The following is an 18802-nucleotide window of genomic DNA, read 5'->3' as shown; positions in this document are numbered from 1 at the left end:
GTCTACAATAGTCAAATGTTTATTCACGGGAACGTTCTCCCTATCATTTCCAGTACATTGGTCATTGGTCTATATACCTCACATTTCGTCATAAATGTCCCTCCTCCTCTCAGATACTATGGCAATATAGTTCACAAACCTTCTCACATTGTCTGCCACCTGTTAAATAATCTACTACAAGCCCAAGGTCTCTCCCCTCCCTAGGTGGGGACAGAATGTCCTGTCAGGAACACAGTATTCCAGCCGGACTGACGATAGCTCCATTCGTTTCTAACAAGGAACAGAAAGTCCTTGTTCTAATTCAGAACTAAAACTACACATATTATATTCAGTGTTATGATTATAATAAGATTCATACATTCATACAGTGACAGAGTAGTATTCTGTTTAGTTATAGTTCTACGTTAAATGTATACATCATTTAGTCATTATTCATAAAAATCCCATAACAGAAACTTTCAAAGTTCTTGACATTTTCCTGATTGACTGACCTTCATGTCTTAAAGTAATGATGGGCTGTTGTTTGTCTTTACTTATTTGAGTTGTTCTTGCCATAATATGGACTTGGTCTTTTACCAAATAGGGCTATCTTCTGTATACCAACCCTACCTTGTCACAACACAACTGATTGGCTCAAATGCATTAAGAAGGAAAGAAATTTGACAAATTAACTTTTAACAAGGTACATCTGTTAATGGAAATGCATTCCAGGTGACTACCTCACGAAGCTGGTTCAGAGAATGCCAAGAGTGTGCAACGCTGTCAAGGCAAAGGGTGGCTACTTTGAAGAATCTGTTTGTTCAACACTTTTTTTGGTTACTACATGATTCCATATGTGTTATTTCATAGTTTTGATGTCTTCGCTATGTAGCATTGCAATGTAGAAAATAGTAAAAATTAAAGAAAAACCCTTGAATGAGTAGGTGTGTCCAAACTCTTAACTGGTACTGTATATACACGGAACAAAAATAGAAGATCTCCTCTATACATAGACTCTCTCTGTGACCGCCGATAACTTCAGTACAAAATAAGCTTCCAATGTCTTTGCACTTGATACAAACAAGTGACATATAACAACATGCTTCAAATAAAAACCGAGATGACTGCATTAAAATATAAACAGTAGGCCAGGGATACTCAACTCTGACCCTGTGAGGTCCGGAGACGGCTGGTTTTCTGTTCTACCTGATAATGAATTGCACACACCTGGTGTCCCAGGTCTAAATCAGTCTCTGACTAGAGGGGAACAATGAAAAAACGCAGTGGAACTGGCTTCAAGGTCCAGCGTTGAGTTTAAGCGCTGTGGACGTTTTGACCCCCATTTCATCTTTGATCCTCCATCCCGTTCTCACAGTACCAGGGCTTGCCCCCCCCCCCCCCCCCCCCCCCCCCCCCCCCCCCCCCCCGCCATTGTGGATGCGTGAGCTGAGAGAACCCAAAGAAGTGTGCATGGGGATACGTACACAAAGAGCACAGCAAAGTGGACTGAATCTAGCGCCAGAGCCGACGGGAATGGGGTGCCTCTGTGCCATGGGCAGTCAGTCCACGTTGAGATGTGAGCTGATAATCTCAAGTGCAGCTGTTCCACTCGGTTACACCACGTCTCATCAAATTCAGCCACGTCAGGCGACAATCGTTATAGCTTGCTGGAAACCATTGAAATGTACTGAAGCCGGGGTGATATTTGATATGTTACCCAGTGGTCTCACTGTAATGGAAAACCATGATACTTTACATAGACCATTAGATAGAATGGTGTAATAATACACCCCCTAATGGCTAAAGCTCTGCGGCAGCACACTGTATAGAACGTGAAGTCTACACGCAGTAGGTTAAAAAAGGCTGAGCGTCATAAGAATATCCCTAGAATAGGGATGCCTCGTCAGTTGCACAACTGAATCTATTCGACCTCAAAAACCAAGCAAACACAGAGCAACCAAAAGCATTTTCAAACTCGGTAAAAAAACAAAACATGTGAAAATGGTTTTACGCAAATTAACCCCTTCCTTTCCAAACCTGGTTAAGCAACGCCAACACAAGCCATGTAGTAATGCAAAATCCCCCCTCTCCTCAATGGTCTGGTTCGGACATAGAGCCAAAACCAATTTTGCAGGCACAAGAAAATCCCTCAGCCTGAGGGAGTCGTGAAGAAAACATGGGAACATTGTTCTTAGAAGCAACAGGGGCGAAATGTCAACTTACTGCAAAGTGAGTAATCAACCTACATGAAAGGACTGGTATACAAAATAAAATGTCAGTGGCACTGAAATAAACACATACCCAGCTGAGATTTTTTATGAAAGAAATAAACCTCCCGAGCTGACTTCATTATAGAGGTTACATAGAGGGAACATTGCTCTAAGTAACAGCCTGGCAACAGGAGTGTTAGCCACAGAGCCACTTTGCAATTAGGCTCCAGGCGCTACTTCGCTTCTTCTGACACTTGAGGCACAACTTTGGGTCTGAGCCCAGGTCAGGATGGCTCCATTGGCTCTGCTTACACTTGTGACTTCACAAGCTACTAGTGATGTGCAGTTTGCGAACGATTCATTCTTTATGAAAGACTCTTTACTGACTGGGGAGTCATGATTTATTTTTCTGACGGACTCGTTCAATTTCAACCGTTCATTTGACCTGCTGGTGCCGGCCGCAATGAGTCCTACAGCAGGATTAATCCTGCTCCTCCAGGCTCAGCGGCTCCAGAGACATGCTCCAACCACCAAGTGCCAACTGTCTGTAATATGCGTGCAGGGAAATAGATCATGAGCATAAAGAAGAAAAATACATGTGTAGAACTGATAATTGATCACATGTTGCAATAATAAATTAAATTAATTGCCAATTGAATGTTATGGACGCAGCTTTGTAGAACCAAAACATACACAGCCTCTGCTCAACAAACTCGAGAACAAATCGTTTTGGGGGACTGTAGTTCGCGAACAACTTTGCTTATCAGCCTCGCGGCAGTCAAGTAATGTATTCCGTCAACAGTCGCTCACAGTTTAGTTCAATTGTGGCCACAACTAGACCTTGTTAATTTTGTCATTCTTTATTTGACCTTTATTTAACTAGACAAGTCACCTAAGAACAAATTCCTATTTACAATGACGGCCTACACCGGCCAAACCCTAACCAGGACGACGCTGGGCCAATTGTACGCCGCCCTACGGACTGATCACGGCCGGTTGTGATACAGCCCGGGATCGAAACAGGGTCTGTAGTTTCAAATGTATTTACAAATAATCGTATTTGTATGCCTAGCAATGAACACATGTACATGATTTAAATCACAAGTTTATGAGTCTATCACAAATGACAGATCAAATAAGTTCCGTATGGTGAACGACATGTGAACGAGAGGCTAGTTCATCGTTCACCGATAGGGGTCCTGAGTGCTCTGGGCATTATTGACTCTAATGAAAGAAATTAGTCAAAATATTATTTATTTTAACTGAAATTCCCATCACTACAAACTGAGATGTAGGATCTTAATTTGATCGCCCTGTTGCAGAAGAACTTTCCTGCAATGCAGGAAATCTAAAACTTGTAGTCTATTTAAAATGGCTTCCGAAGTTTGTCATTTACACCTTGAAACGTTGGACTTGTTTTTCCCTTACGAAAAATGTATCAACACACACAAAATTTGCCATTAATTATAATTCACATAATACTTCACATTTCCTGTGGCTGCAGGATTATTTTCAGTAGCAAACTGGCTCAAATTAAGATCTGACATACACAACTCTGTAACATCACACAGTGTCTGTATCGGTCTATTTGACTTTTCACTGCGCAACACTCTGATTTACTCCCCTTATTCAAAGCCCCTGTCAAAATAAACACCTGCATCCATTACAGTGAGCTCATTGGTTGACGGTTGTTGTGTTTTAATGGACAGATACAGGTAACTGACAAAGTAAGGGAAACACCAACATAAAGTGAATTGACAAAATAAGGGAAACACCACCATAAAGTGTCTTAACAGGGCGTTGGATCACCACGGGCCAGAACAGCTTCAATGCGCCTTGACAAAGATTCTACAAGTGTTTGGAACTCTATTGGAAGGTTGCGACACCATTCTTCAATGAGAAAATCCATCATTTGGTGTTTTGTTGATGGTGGTGGAAAGCGCTGTCTCAGGCAGCTGCTCCAGAATCTCCCATAAGTGTTCGATTAGGTTAAGATCTGGTGATGGAGACGGCCATGGCAGATGGTTTACATCGTTTTCATGCTCATCAAACAATTCAGAGACCACTCGGGGCATTGTCATCCAAAGAATTGGCAGACTCCAGCCACCCAAGCCATAGACTGTTCTCTCTGCTACCGCACGGCAAGCGGTATCAGTGCACCAAGTTTTGAACCAACAGGACCCTGAACAGCTTCTACCCCCGGTACTGGGATAGAAGCTGTTACTCGGTGCTGGAACTCTCTGTATATAGCCATGGTATTTTTATTTGTTATTGTTATTTATTCCTCGTGTCACTATTTCTATTATTTATTTGTATTTTTGTATATTTTCTTTTACTCTGCATTGTTGGAAAAGGACCCGTAAGTAATCCTTTCACTGTTAGTCTACACCTGTTGATAATGAAGCATGTGACAAATAACCTTTAATTTGAGCCATGGTAGACAAAATAATGGCCTGGCCAGGATTTTTAAACATGACCCTAAGCATGTTAATGGGATGTAAATTCGAGGCTACATCTAGGCTACATATTGAATTTCAATCGTCTCAGGCCAGTGGCACAATACATTAATTTATGGTTAGATCTGAATCGTCATCATAATCATTGGCCTGTAAAGAGAATTAAGTCAAAGTACAAATCCCCATCTCCATCCATGGCTTAGGAAAGGGCAGATTTAGCAAGCTAGCTACTGCAGGACATCAACACAAGCAGACCAGAAACAGACACGTTGTTCTGAAAATGACTTTTTGCGTAGTAATTGATTTGATTGGTGTGAAGCCAAATCCAAACTGGCCTCCCTTGGAGGCATTTTGCTACACCAGGACAACCCACAGTTGCCTTAAAAATTATCAAGGGAGGCCAAATGCTTGCGGGCATCAATCAATCAAATGCTACGGCGGCAACATGTTATCATTAATTGGTCCAGACAGAATCCGATACATTGGCTACACATATTGAGACTGAGGGGCGCTGTTTGGCTGCTTGGATGATTTCTCTGGTCAGATTCAGCCACTTGAGATTTGATGGAATATTTTGGGAAGTCCTGGCATCAATGAATGCATGCCACTGTGTAAATTGCTTAATTAACTCAGGAACCACACCTGTATGGAAGCACCTGCTTTCAATAGACTTTGTATACCTCATTTACTTAAGTGTTTTTATTATTCTGGCAGTTACCTGTATATCAGAATGTACTGTGCAGCAGCAGCCAGTAAAGCAAGTGAGTGTCTCTGTGAGTCTCCAATAAGGATCTTTAGAGCTGCTTTATACATCAGCAGCGATCTTGTTCGTTTTTCAACATGGAAGATCATGATGATCTTATCAAAATATCAGTACTACAGTACTGTAACGAGAATTATACAGTCATAACTATTCGCATTTCTTCCTTCATGAAAGCTATGGCATTCAATGGTGTTGTCTCACTCAGCTGTGCCTCACAAGTAATACAACAAATGATCTACTACCAGTGTGATCATATACCTACAATTTGGAAATAATTTCTACATTGTCTGAGAAGAACAACATTGGCAGGGCAATTCAAGCATAGCCAATATGCTGTGATAATGAATTGGGCCTAAAGCCTACCAACAAACTCTCACAGTCTCAGGTCAGAATGAAGGTAACATCGCTCACTGTTGCCCCCTAGTGGCCAATTTCCAAGTAATTTCCCGATATCCTCAGAATTGGATGGACTTCTAATACTGACTTGTATAATGGGTGACCTGGCTGAGCCTACTGCACAAACCTCATTGATAGTTTTTTTTATTGTATTTGTATTTGTATTTTTTTTCAGCAATTTTTTTTTTCTCCTGTTTTCTCCCCAATTTCGTGGTATCCAATTGTTTAGTAGCTACCATCTTGTCTCATCGCTACAACTCCCGTACGGGCTCGGGAGAGACGAAGGTTGAAAGTCATGCGTCCTCCGATACACAACCCAACCAAGCCGCACAGCTTCTTAACACAGCGTGCATCCAACCCAGAAGCCAGCCGCACCAATGTGTCGGAGGAAACACCGTGCCCCTGGCAACCTTGGTTAGCGCGCATTGCGCCCGGCCCGGGCGCAGTGGTGCGCGATGAGACAAGGATATCCCTACCGGCCAACCCCTCCCTAACCCGGACGACGCTAGGCCAATTGTGCGTCGCCCCACGGACCTCCCGGTCGCGGCCGGTTACAACAGAGCCTGGGCGTGAACCCAGAGTCTCTGGTGGCACAGCTGGTGCTGCAGTACAGCGCCCTTAACCACTGCCCTACGCGGGAGGCCCTTGAAATGTTTTTAATAGGTTAGTGTTGCATAGGCTTATGTTCTTTAAATTATATCTGTTCAAATAATGTAATCTGAGCGGTCTGCTTTAGGATTCAGAAAGTGATCTTGACTCAGAAAAGGTTGGTGACCACTGATCTAATCCAATCCGTCATGCCCTAGCTGGGGGATCATTGACCCTGCTTATCTGCCCTGTTCTCCAGCCTCATGAACCCTGACCCTACTCCTCGTGTTGGTTAGTAGTGTTTAGATAAAGGCCAAAGTCGAAAGCATCACACCCCAGCTCCTGTCCCGGAAAATCATGGAGGACACTCATGCAGGTCTAGAGTCAAACTCCACCAAAAGAAATATGTGCCCCAGCTAGCCAGAAACACTTATCAGTTTCAACTGAAATCTACTGGTCCACACTGAAATGTACTGAAATGTCATATCAACCGATTATGTTAAAAAAATACCTTTCAATGGTCATCTCAAGGGCAGTAAATAGGAAGACTTGACACATGGCAGACTGTGCTCAAACTAACCTAAGTGGAGCGAGCATTAGTGTAACATTAGTGTCAATTACCACATTCATTTTGGGATTTATGACAGATTTCTTGAGTGATTTTAGATTCATTCAGACTATTTTGAGGCGTTTCAAGACAGACAATGAGTACTAATTGCTGCTATTTTCAAGTTTTTTAGCCACTAGGCGCCAGCCGAACCGAAGCCTTTAAGCTATAACCAATTTTATATATATATATATATAACGGACTCGCCTTAACTATCTTGTTATCTTGTGTTCTCTCTTCATTCGATAGGCTACATCAATATGAAGGCTACGCTTCATTGTATTACGCATGGCTTTCTCCCGATCAAATAATGAATGTAACAGAGTTCCATCTCAAATCAAATCGAATCAAATCTATTTGTCACATACACATGGTTAGCAGATGTTAATGCGAGTGTAGCGAAATGCGTTTATAATCACTACACTTGATGTAAAGCTACAAGATGACATAGCCTCATTCTGTTCAGAACAACCCAGGGTACGTTTGTTGTGTTGTGAAGAAGACTTGCCGCGGACAACGCTTCTGAATGCACTCGTGACTTCACATGCGTCACTAAAATTACGATCATCTTCTCTTGCGGTGTTAGTAAAAGCCTAACACCGTTTAAATCCTACTTTATAATTTAGCTAGCCATGTTGAACAGAACAAGCTTTCAAATGATGACCACGTGACCCAGATTGAGATGTATAAATGGACTGCTTTTGAATTGCGTGAACAACAACAGTAATTGTGTAAAGGCAGGGATGCAGGGGTGTGTTCTAAAGAAAACTACTAGAAGCGTCTTTGCTTTAGTTCCTCAACGGCACAGCTAGGAGAGCTCAAATTGCACGTTATAGTTAACGATTCATCTCCGAGTCATAAAAGTACATTGAAATTAGGAACTATGCGAACTTTGGAGCGTTGTGTGGCAACTTGGAAACATCAATTAGACCTCTCACTCAAACCCGTCTCGTTTTTTTCCCCATTGTTTGTTGTCTTATTCAGTGAAGGATTTTACTTCCAAACTCACATATTCAGTAGGCTATGGTGGGTTATACACTGTTAAAATTGCTTTGTAACACCAAACTAATGGCAACTGAGCTGCCACCAAAGTGAAGGAGACAAAACCTTAAATTTGTTGGGAGTATTGAAACACATCCTGAGCTATTTTGAAACCTTACATGGTGTGCTGTAACACCACTTAATCAACTGTTGTGCAACACCTTGCCAGGGACTGGGAGCACTGACGGAAATGGTTGAAAACCCTATTTTGGTGTTTAGAGTTCTGTTCAGCACAGAATTAGATACTTTCTTTTTTGGTGTTGCTTCCTCTCACTGTATCTTCTAAAAACTATAATGCTGTTTCAAATCCTGTCTACTGCAGAATGAGATCACTTCTTCTAGAGTGTTTTCATGTTTAACATGGATTTATGTGTCTGATCATTTGCCAGTTTAACCCATTTTGGTAGACATTGTTGCGCAAAGTTCTCAATACACCAGCAGTAGCTAGAAGTTTGCAGGATACTGTATTTGCTGACACCATTAAAAGTTGGAAAAGCGGGAATGGGTCGACCTCATCGTTGTTTTGATATCCTTTGGTTATCCTCATAAAATATACTTACATTTCGAGCAACATATTAAGTTGGATTTATTCTTAAATGTTTTTGGTCAAATGAAATGAACAAATCATTGAAATGACTTGCATTCAGTACATGTTTTTTTTTTGTCAATTTCAATTCACCCCAGAATTATTATAATTTTTTTGCTGTGAAATGCAACATGAAATGTAACCTACGATCGGGGTTCAATTCCCGCTTCCGCCTGTCCCATTTTGACTCCTTCTCAGTAGCGGTGCGTGGGTAAAATCCCTGGGGAAGCCAAGCCAGGGGAAAATGGCCATATTACAACCTACGTGTTGTGATAATTGCGTTGTTTGCTCTATAACCTGTTAGTTCATATGCCTTTCCACCGTGATATACAGGCCTAGGCCGAGACAATAAGAAGTCACAGTGGCAGAATAAATTCAATCACACCTTTGTTTTATCACAAAACCGGAGAGTCCACAAAGCATATAGCATTTAACAAACAGTTACATGACCTACAGCATGGTCAATCAAGTTAATGTTTCCGACACATTCGGACTGCTAAACAACTATTGATTTAGAACACCGGAGAATTACTGCAACTCGCAACCAAATCAGGAGCTGTCACCACTAGCACCATTTCAACTTTTGAACATCATCACCTATGCTTAGTCTAATACAGTGACAACTAAAAGATTCCAAAAACAATTTAGTCCAATCAATGTAAGGTAGATATGATGTGGCTTCCCATGGTACTGATTTCTTTGTGTGTGTGTGTGTGTGTGTGTGTGTGTGTGTGTGTGTGTGTGTGTTTGTGTGTGTGTGTGTGTGTGTGTGTGTGTGTGTGTGTGTGTGTGTGTGTGTGTGTGTGTGTGTGTGTGTGTGTGTGTGTGTGTGTGTGTGTGTGTGTGTGTGTGTGTGCGTAAGTAGAAAACATGTTGACTCACCTGACTTATAGAGAAACGCCAATGCCCTCCCCTCTCTTTCATGTTGCCAAAAAAGTCTATGACTGTCATACAGTACATGCTTTTAGTTTTTGTTGTCCTAGTCTACCTGGCTAAAATGCTTGCTCGCTACCCTAACTTCCTTTCATGTGCAACGATTGGCCAGCTGGTTGACATTAGTCTACATCTAGCTACTTCCATCCTCTCAGGCCAGAGGCACAATGTAGGATTTTTTATTAATTAAAACCACAAGTCCAAATCCCTATCTCCATCCATGGCAAATTTAGGAAAGAGTCCATTTAAGCTAGCTAGCCACCAGAGGACAACAACACAACGAGATGCAACAATTCAAATTTTTTTTCTGTCAATGACGTTTGGCTTAATGTGCTGGGAATGGTGACACTTTTTTTGGTACACCAGGCCCATTTACAGTTGAGTGCACTCAGTTTAGCTCAACGCTGAGTGGTTATTAATGTTGGGGGGGGGGTTATCAAGTGAGGCTAAATGCTACCGGCAGCAACAATGTCATACTGTTTTTGACCAGACAGAATTAGGCAGATGGTTGATGATATAACTAGATATTATCTATATTATCTGACTGAGCATACAAGCATACAAGTATCTAAGTATCTGACTGAGCGGTGGTAGGCAGAAACAGGCCTAAACATTCATTCAAACAGCACTTTCGTGCGTTTTGCCAGCAGCTCTTCGTTGTGTGTCAAGCATTGCGCTGTTTATGACTTCAAGTCTATCAACTCCCGAGATGAGGCTGGTGTAACCAAAGTGAAATGGCTAGCTAGTTAGCGCGCGCTAATAGCGTTTCAAACGTCACTCGCTCTGAGCCTTCTAGTAGTTGTTCCCCTTGCTCTGCATGGGTAACGCTGCTTGGATGGTGGCTGTTGTCGTTGTGTTTCTGGTTCGAGCCCAGGGAGGAGCGAGGAGAGGGACGGAAGCTATACTGTTACACTGGCAATACTAAAGTGCCTATAAGAACATCTAATTGTCCAAGGTTAATGAAATACAAATGGTATAGAGGGAAATAGTCCTATAATTCCTATAATAACTACAACCTAAAACTTCTTACCTGGGAATATTGAAGACTCATGTTAAAAGGAACCACCAGCTTTCATATGTTCTCATGTTCTGAGCAAGGAACTGAAACGTTAGCTTTCTTACATAGCACATATTGCCCTTTTAATTTCTTCTCCAACACTTTGTTTTTGCATTATTTAAACCAAATTGAACATGTTTCATTATTTACTTGAGGCTAAATTTATTTTATTGATGTATTATATTAAGTTAAAATAAGTGTTCATTCAGTATTGTTGTAATTGTTATTATTACAAATAAATATAAAAAAAATTGGCCGATTAATCGGTATCGGCTTTTTTGGTCCTCCAATAATCGGTATCGGCGTTGAAAAAGGGGCGCTGTTTCCCTGGCTTGGATGCTTTCTCCAGTGAGATACATTCAGAGTTTGCCAAAAGGCACCTAAAGACTCTCAGACCATGAGAAACAAGATTCTCTGGTCTGATGAAACAAAGATTGAACTCTTTGGCCTGAATGCCAAGTGTCACGTCTGGAGAAAACTTGACACCATCCCTACGGTGAAGCATGGTGGTGGCAACATCATGCTGTGGGGATGTTTTTCAACAGCATGGACTGGGAGACTAGTCAAGATCGAGGGAAAGATGAACAGAGCAAAGTACAGAGAGTTCCTTGATGAAAATCTGCTCCAGCGCTCTCAAGACCTCAGACCCTAAGCACATAGCCAAGATAACACATGAGTGGCTTCGGGACAAGTCTCTGAATGTCCTTGAGTGGCCTAGCCAGAGCCTGGACTTGAACCCAATCGAACATCTCTGGAGAGACCTGAAAATAGCTGTGCAGCAACGCTCCCCATCCAACCTGACAGAGCTTGAGAGGATCTGCAGAGAAGAATGGGAGAAACTCCCCAAATACAAGTGTGCCAAGCTTGTAGCGTCATACCCAAGAAGACTCAAGGTTGTAATCGCTGCCAAAGGTACTTCAACAAAGTACTGAAGGTCTGAATACTTATGTAAATGTGATATTTCTGTTTTTTTGCAAATATTTTTTTTGCAAAAATCATACATTTTAGAATAAGGTTGTAACATAACAAAATGTGGAAAAAGTCAAGGGGTCTGAATACTTTCCGGAGGCACTGTAAATTATTTTATGTTTTTGGCATGAATACACACCACTGCTCCTTCTCCATCTCCTCCTGTTCCTCATCTATCAATGGTGGGAAAAGTACCCAATTGTTATACTTGAGTAAAAGTAAAGTTACGTTAATAGATAATGACTCAAGTAAAAGTGAAAGTTACTCAGTAAAATACTACTTGAGTAAAAGTCTAAAAAATATTTGGTTTTAAATATACTTAAGTATCAAAAGTAAATGTAATTGATAAAATGTACTTAAGTATCAAAAGTAAAAGTATAAATCATTTCAAATTCCTTACATTAAGCAATCTGGACTGCACCATTTTCTAGTTTTATATTTATTTACGAATAGCCAGACGCACACTTCCAACACTCAGGCATAATTTATAAACAAAGCATTTGTGTTTCGTGAGATCAGAGGCAGTAGGGATGACCGCCAGATCAGAGGAAGTATGGATGATTTTATAAGTGCGTGAATTGGACCATTTTCTTGTCCTGCTAAGCATTCAAAATGTAACAAGTACTTTTAGGTGTCAGGGAAAATGTATGGAGTATAAAGTACATTATTTTCTTTAGGAATGTATAGTAAAGTAAATAGTAAAGTACAGATAACAAAAAAACGACTTAATTAGTACTTGAAAGGACTTTTACTTAAGTACTTTACACCACTGTAATCTATAATGCATAAAAAAGGGTGGAATGGAGAATTCAATTCCATTCTCCATATCGTCAATCAATATTTAGACGAAAAACCATTTGCAATTCTTAATCATTTGATTGTAGCAGCTACAGAGTCTGACATTTTTTTAACATATATTGTGTTTTGATGGTGCCTTTTACACTCAATTTCACAAGACTTAAAAACAACAGTATTCAGATTGAAGAACCACTTTGGATGTTTCAGAGTACTTCCATTCTGTTTGAAAATGAGAGTGTTTTGTAGTCTTCAAATTACAAACAATGAAATTAACTTACAATTGACTCCTTCGAAGAAGGCGGGATGGTGGTGAAATTTACGCGTCGCGGAAAATTAAGATGATCATAATAAATACAATAAGGATAAATAGACAAATTGTACATATGATATCAAGAAATTGTTCATTCATGTGAATAAGGAATGGATATTAAAACATTTGTTATTGTCTTTAACAAAATAAACTTAGGTTTATTTCATGAATGCAATTATCGTGCTATAAAAAGTTTGTATTAATTATGTTGGCTAGTAAATTGTGGAACAATCGATCAAAACTTTCGAACATTTCACAAGTCACAGGAATATGAAACACTGGAATATGCTTAAATCTTACCAGTTGAGTCGAGTGCCACGCTGGTTTCGAATGAATTCCGCGATTAATGAGACATTTACTTTATCTCGATACTTTCCTCTTCTGTTTCTTGACTCCTAGGTCTCTTCTCTGTATACGCTCTTCGGTAAACGCGCGCACTCAATTATCTCTCGTAGTAGCCTAACAGAAAATTGTCGATTGAGATATTAACTGCATTTGTACATGGTCTACTGTATGGCTGAGCTGTGGGGCTCGTTTAAGTTCCGCCTCCTTCCCTAGATACTGTTCGTTCATGCTTCCCACTCTCTGCGCCCGGTGAGAAAATGATACCGACGGTGGACTACGGAAAATTGGCTCTCATTTCGCTCATCACTTTGCTTTCATGTTCTGCCTGTAACACGAACACACATACACACACGTGCACACAAAACATACACACAATTGTACACTCACCATATGCTTATGCTACTCTGTTCTTTATTGTACTCTTGTTATTACCTATCCCCATGCCTAGTCAGTCACTTTACCCTGCTTTCATGTAGGCCACATATCTCAATTGCCTCGTACCCCTACACGTTGATCTGGTACTGGTACACCCTGTAGGCTTGCTCCATACTTGTGTATTTGAGTTGATTCCTCTTGTGTTACCATTCTTGGTAACACTTCCTTTTAAGGCATCCTTATTACATGTGTAATTACACAGTAGCAAGTATTATAGTTAACAGTAACAACTCATAGATACTTAAGTGATAATGCCAGGGAAGCCGGTGTTTGGAGGATAACAATGGGTTACCAACATATTCAAATAATGATTGACATATTTTAATAAAAAACTTTATTTTGATGAATTGATTCATACTATTTCATCCTTCCACAAGATATAGTCCCAACACAAATCTAGGATTGCTAGAGACGCAACCCAGTCGTTCAGTCTTTTTGTTCTGTATGTATGACTGGCAACGTTCTTATCGTTTGCTTGCTAGCTAGCCAGCTACGGCTAACTTACAGTCACGTCAACAGGCCAAAATAACAGCAAAGTAGCTGCATTTGCATTTGTTTAAACTGTTTTCGACCCATTAAGCTGCTCCCAACCCCTCCTGTCTCAACCACCAGTATTTATGATGCAGTAGTTTATGTGTCGGGGGCTAGGGTCAGTCTGTTATATCTGGAGTATTTCTCCCATCTTATCCGGTGTCCTGTGTGAATTTAAGTATGCTCTCTCTATTTCTCTCTTTATTTTTCTTTCTTTCTTTCTTTCTCTCTTTCTTTCTTTCTCTCTCTTGGAGAACCAGAGCCCTAGGACCATGCCTCAGGACTACCTGGCCTGATGACTCCTTGCTGTCCCCAGTCCACCTGGCCGTGCTGCTGCTCCAGTTTCAACTGTTCTGCCTGCTGCTGTGGAACCCTGACCTGTTCACCGGTAGTGCTACCTGTCCCAGACCTGCTGTTTTCAACTCTCTAGAAACAGCAGGAGCGGTAGAGATACTCTGAATGATCGGCTATGAGAATCCAACTGACATTTACTCCTCAGGTTGCACCCTCGTCAACCACTGTGATTATTATTATTTGACCCTGCTATGAACATTTGAACATCTTGGCCATGTTCTGTTATAATCTACACCCGGCACAGCCAGAAGAAGACTGGCCACCCCTCATAGCCTGGTTCCTCTCTAGGTTTCTTCCTAGGTTCAAGCCTTTCTATGGAGGTTTTCCTAGCCACCGTGCTTCTACACCCGCATTGCTTGCTGTTTGGTGTTTTAGGCTGAGTTTCTGTACAGCACTTTGTGACATCAGCTGATGTAAGAAGGGCTTTATAAATACATTTGATTGATTTTAAATTTACATTTATTTGTATATACCCATAAAAATAATTCCATCTGATTCACGATTGCGACTGGCTGAGAAATGCTGCCTGCCTATCTATCTCGTCCCGACTCTTCATTACTATTTTGACAGCAGGAGATCTAATTTGAATATTGAAACAATGTTGCAAATGTCAGAGAGACAGACAGCAAGGTTTATACAAATCTCAGAAATGTTTGTTTAAAATAAATGTGAGATAATGTCTACATGCTTTTTATAGTGGAGTTCAAGTTTATAAATTGCCTGGCTGGGCTGAGACAGTGGATTGTGCAGTCAGATTGAACAGAGTAAATGGCATTTTAACATCATAGATTTAGCTGGTGGAAACTTGTGGAATAGACACCGGCTGGAATGCGGTTTTAACCAAGCAGCATTCAGGGTTAGACCCACCCATTGTATAAAATTTGGTTGAGTTTACGAAAACAGATTTATTACGAATGTAATCCCAGATGAAGAATAAAACACAATTTCAAAGCATATGTAATGTTTGCCTAGGTAGGATTTAGCTTGTTAATGACGTGTATCTTGAGGGGTACATACTTGTAACTAATGTGCACTTAGGTTCCCGAGTGGTGCAGTGGTCTAAGGCACCTCAGTGCTAGAGGCATCACTGCAGACCCTGATCCAGGGCGGTATCACAACTTGCTATGATCGATAGTCGATAGGCACAATTGGCACAGTGTCGTCCGGATTAGGGCAGGGTTTGGCCGGGGTAGGGCATCAAAGGTAAAATAAGAATTTGTTCTTAACTGACTTACCTAGTTAAATAAAGATTAAATGTAAAAAATGTATGAATACTTATGCAGTACATTACCCATCCTGACAACCTGGCCCTCATTTTAAAGCTTCTGGAAGTACGATCCAAGGGGGACACTAGTACACCATAGATTACATGTACAATGTACAATGTAATTACTAGTTGTTACAAAGGTTTTAGCAAATTTTAATTAAGTTTATCTTTAAGAGTACTTACTTGTAATTATAGTGTACTGATAGCCAGTAGTGGAAAAAAGTACCCAATTGTCATACTTGAGTAAAAATAAAGATATCTTAATAGAAGATGCCTGAAGTAAAAGTGAAAGTCACCCAGTAAAAAACTCTGAGTAAAAGTCTAAAAGTATTTTGTTTGAAATAAACTTAAATATCAAAAGTAAAACTATAAATAATTTCACATTCCTTATATTAAGCAAACCAGACAGAACAATAAAACAATAAACAAATATAATATATACAGTGCCTTGCGAAAGTATTCGGCCCCATTGAACTTTGCGACCTTTTGCCACATTTCAGGCTTCAAACATAAAGATATAAAACTGTATTTTTTTGTGAAGAATCAACAACAAGTGGGACACAATCATGAAGTGGAACGACATTTATTGGATATTTCAAACTTTTTTAACAAATCAAAAACTGAAAAATTGGGCGTGCAAAATTATTAAGCCCCCTTAAGTTAATACTTTGTAGCGCCACCTTTTGCTGCGATTACAGCTGTAAGTCGCTTGGGGTATGTCTCTATCAGTTTTGCACATCGAGAGACTGATATTTTTTCCCATTCCTCCTTGCAAAACAGCTTGAGCTCAGTGAGGTTGGATGGAGAGCATTTGTGAACAGCAGTTTTCAGTTCTTTCCACAGATTCTCGATGGGATTTAGGTCTGGACTTTGACTTGGCCATTCTAACACCTGGATGTGTTTATTTTTGAACCATTCCATTGTAGATTTTGCTTTATGTTTTGGATCATTGTCTTGTTGGAAGACAAATCTCTGTCCCAGTCTCAGGTCTTTTGCAGACTCCATCAGGTTTTCTTCCAGAATGGTCCTGTATTTGGCTCCATCCATCTTCCCATCAATTTTAACCATCTTCCCTGTCCCTGCTGAAGAAAAGCAGGCCCAAACCATGATGCTGCCACCACCATGTTTGACAGTGGGGATGGTGTGTTCAGGGTGATGAGCTGTGTTCCTTTTACGCCAAACATAACGTTTTGCATTGTTGCCAAAAAGTTCAATTTTGGTTTCATCTGACCAGAGCACCTTCTTCCACATGTTTGGTGTGTCTCCCAGGTGGCTTGTGGCAAACTTTAAACAACACTTTTTATGGATATCTTTAAGAAATGTCTTTCTTCTTGCCACTCTTCCATAAAGGCCAGATTTGTGCAATTTACGACTGATTGTTGTCCTATGGACAGAGTCTCCCACCTCAGCTGTAGATCTCTGCAGTTCATCCAGAGTGATCATGGGCCTCTTGGCTGCATCTCTGATCAGTCTTCTCCTTGTATGAGCTGAAAATTTAGAGGGACGGCCAGGTCTTGGTAGATTTGCAGTGGTCTGATACTCCTTCCATTTCAATATTATTGCTTGCACAGTGCTCCTTGGGATGTTTAAAGCTTGGGAATTCTTTTCGTATCCAAATCCGGCTTTAAACTTCTTCACAACAGTATCTCGGACCTGCCTGGTGTGTTCCTTGTTCTTCATTTTTTTTTCACCTTTATTTAACCAGGTAGGCAAGTTGAGAACAAGTTCTCATTTACAATTGCGACCTGGCCAAGATAAAGCAAAGCAGTTCGACACATACAACGACACAGAGTTACACATGGAGTAAAACAAACATACAGTCAATAATACAGTATAAACAAGTCTATATACGATGTGAGCAAATGAGGTGAGATAAGGGAGGTAAAGGCAAAAAGGCCATGGTGGCAAAGTAAATACAATACAGCAAGTAAAACACTGGAATGGTAGATTTGCAATGGGAGAATGTGCAAAGTAGAAATAAAAATAATGGGGTGCAAAGGAGCAAAATTAATTAATTAATTAAATACAGTAGGGAAAGAGGTATTTGTTTTGGCTAAATTATAGGTGGGCTATGTACAGGTGCAGTAATCTGTGAGCTGCTCTGACAGTTGGTGCTTAAAGCTAGTGAGGGAGATAAGTGTTTCCAGTTTCAGAGATTTTTGTAGTTCGTTCCAATCATTGGCAGCAGAGAACTGGAAGGAGAGGCGGCCAAAGAAAGAATTGGTTTTGGGGGTGACTAGAGAGATATACCTGCTGGAGCGTGTGCTACAGGTGGGAGATGCAATGGTGACCAGCGAGCTGAGATAAGGGGGGACTTTACCTAGCAGGGTCTTGTAGATGACATGGAGCCAGTGGGTTTGGCGACGAGTATGAAGCGAGGGCCAGCCAACGAGAGCGTACAGGTCGCAATGGTGGGTAGTATATGGGGCTTTGGTGACAAAACGGATTGCACTGTGATAGACTGCATCCAATTTGTTGAGTAGGGTATTGGAGGCTATTTTGTAAATGACATCGCCAAAGTCGAGGATTGGTAGGATGGTCAGTTTTACAAGGGTATGTTTGGCAGCATGAGTGAAGGATGCTTTGTTGCGAAATAGGAAGCCAATTCTAGATTTAACTTTGGATTGGAGATGTTTGATATGGGTCTGGAAGGAGAGTTTACAGTCTAACCAGACACCTAAGTATTTGTAGTTGTCCACGTATTCTAAGTCAGAGCCGTCCAGAGTAGTAATGTTGGACAGGCGGGTAGGTACAGGTAGCGATCGGTTGAAGAGCATGCATTTAGTTTGACTTGTATTTAAGAGCAATTGGAGGCCACGGAAGGAGAGTTGTATGGCATTGAAGCTTGCCTGGAGGGTTGTTAACACAGTGTCCAAAGAAGGGCCAGAAGTATACAGAATGGTGTCGTCTGCGTAGAGGTGGATCAGAGACTCACCAGCAGCAAGAGCGACCTCATTGATGTATACAGAGAAGAGAGTCGGTCCAAGAATTGAACCCTGTGGCACCCCCATAGAGACTGCCAGAGGTCCGGACAGCAGACCCTCCGATTTGACACACTGAACTCTATCAGAGAAGTAGTTGGTGAACCAGGCGAGGCAATCATTTGCTCTCTGATGATGATGATGATGATGCTTTCTGCGCTTTTGACGGACCTCTGAGACTATCACAGTGCAGGTG

At 41.0% G+C, this 18802-nt stretch overlaps 1 protein-coding gene across 2 annotated transcripts in view; it reads right to left on the bottom strand.

Moving 5' to 3' along the window:
* Positions 1–13434, bottom strand: part of LOC110527782 (sodium-coupled neutral amino acid transporter 3) — a 58125-nt gene extending 44691 nt beyond the window's left edge. For both annotated transcript variants that reach the window (XM_021609287.2, XM_021609288.2), the window contains exon 1: positions 12994–13434. The gene's annotated coding sequence lies outside the window, so the exon portion shown is untranslated. The remainder of the gene's footprint in view (positions 1–12993) is intronic.
* Positions 13435–18802: the final 5368 nt, after the last annotated feature.

Source organism: Oncorhynchus mykiss, chromosome 7, assembly GCF_013265735.2.
Source record: "Oncorhynchus mykiss isolate Arlee chromosome 7, USDA_OmykA_1.1, whole genome shotgun sequence".
Taxonomy (NCBI): Eukaryota; Metazoa; Chordata; class Actinopteri; order Salmoniformes; family Salmonidae; genus Oncorhynchus; species Oncorhynchus mykiss.
This window is presented reverse-complemented; position numbering and strand designations above follow the sequence as displayed.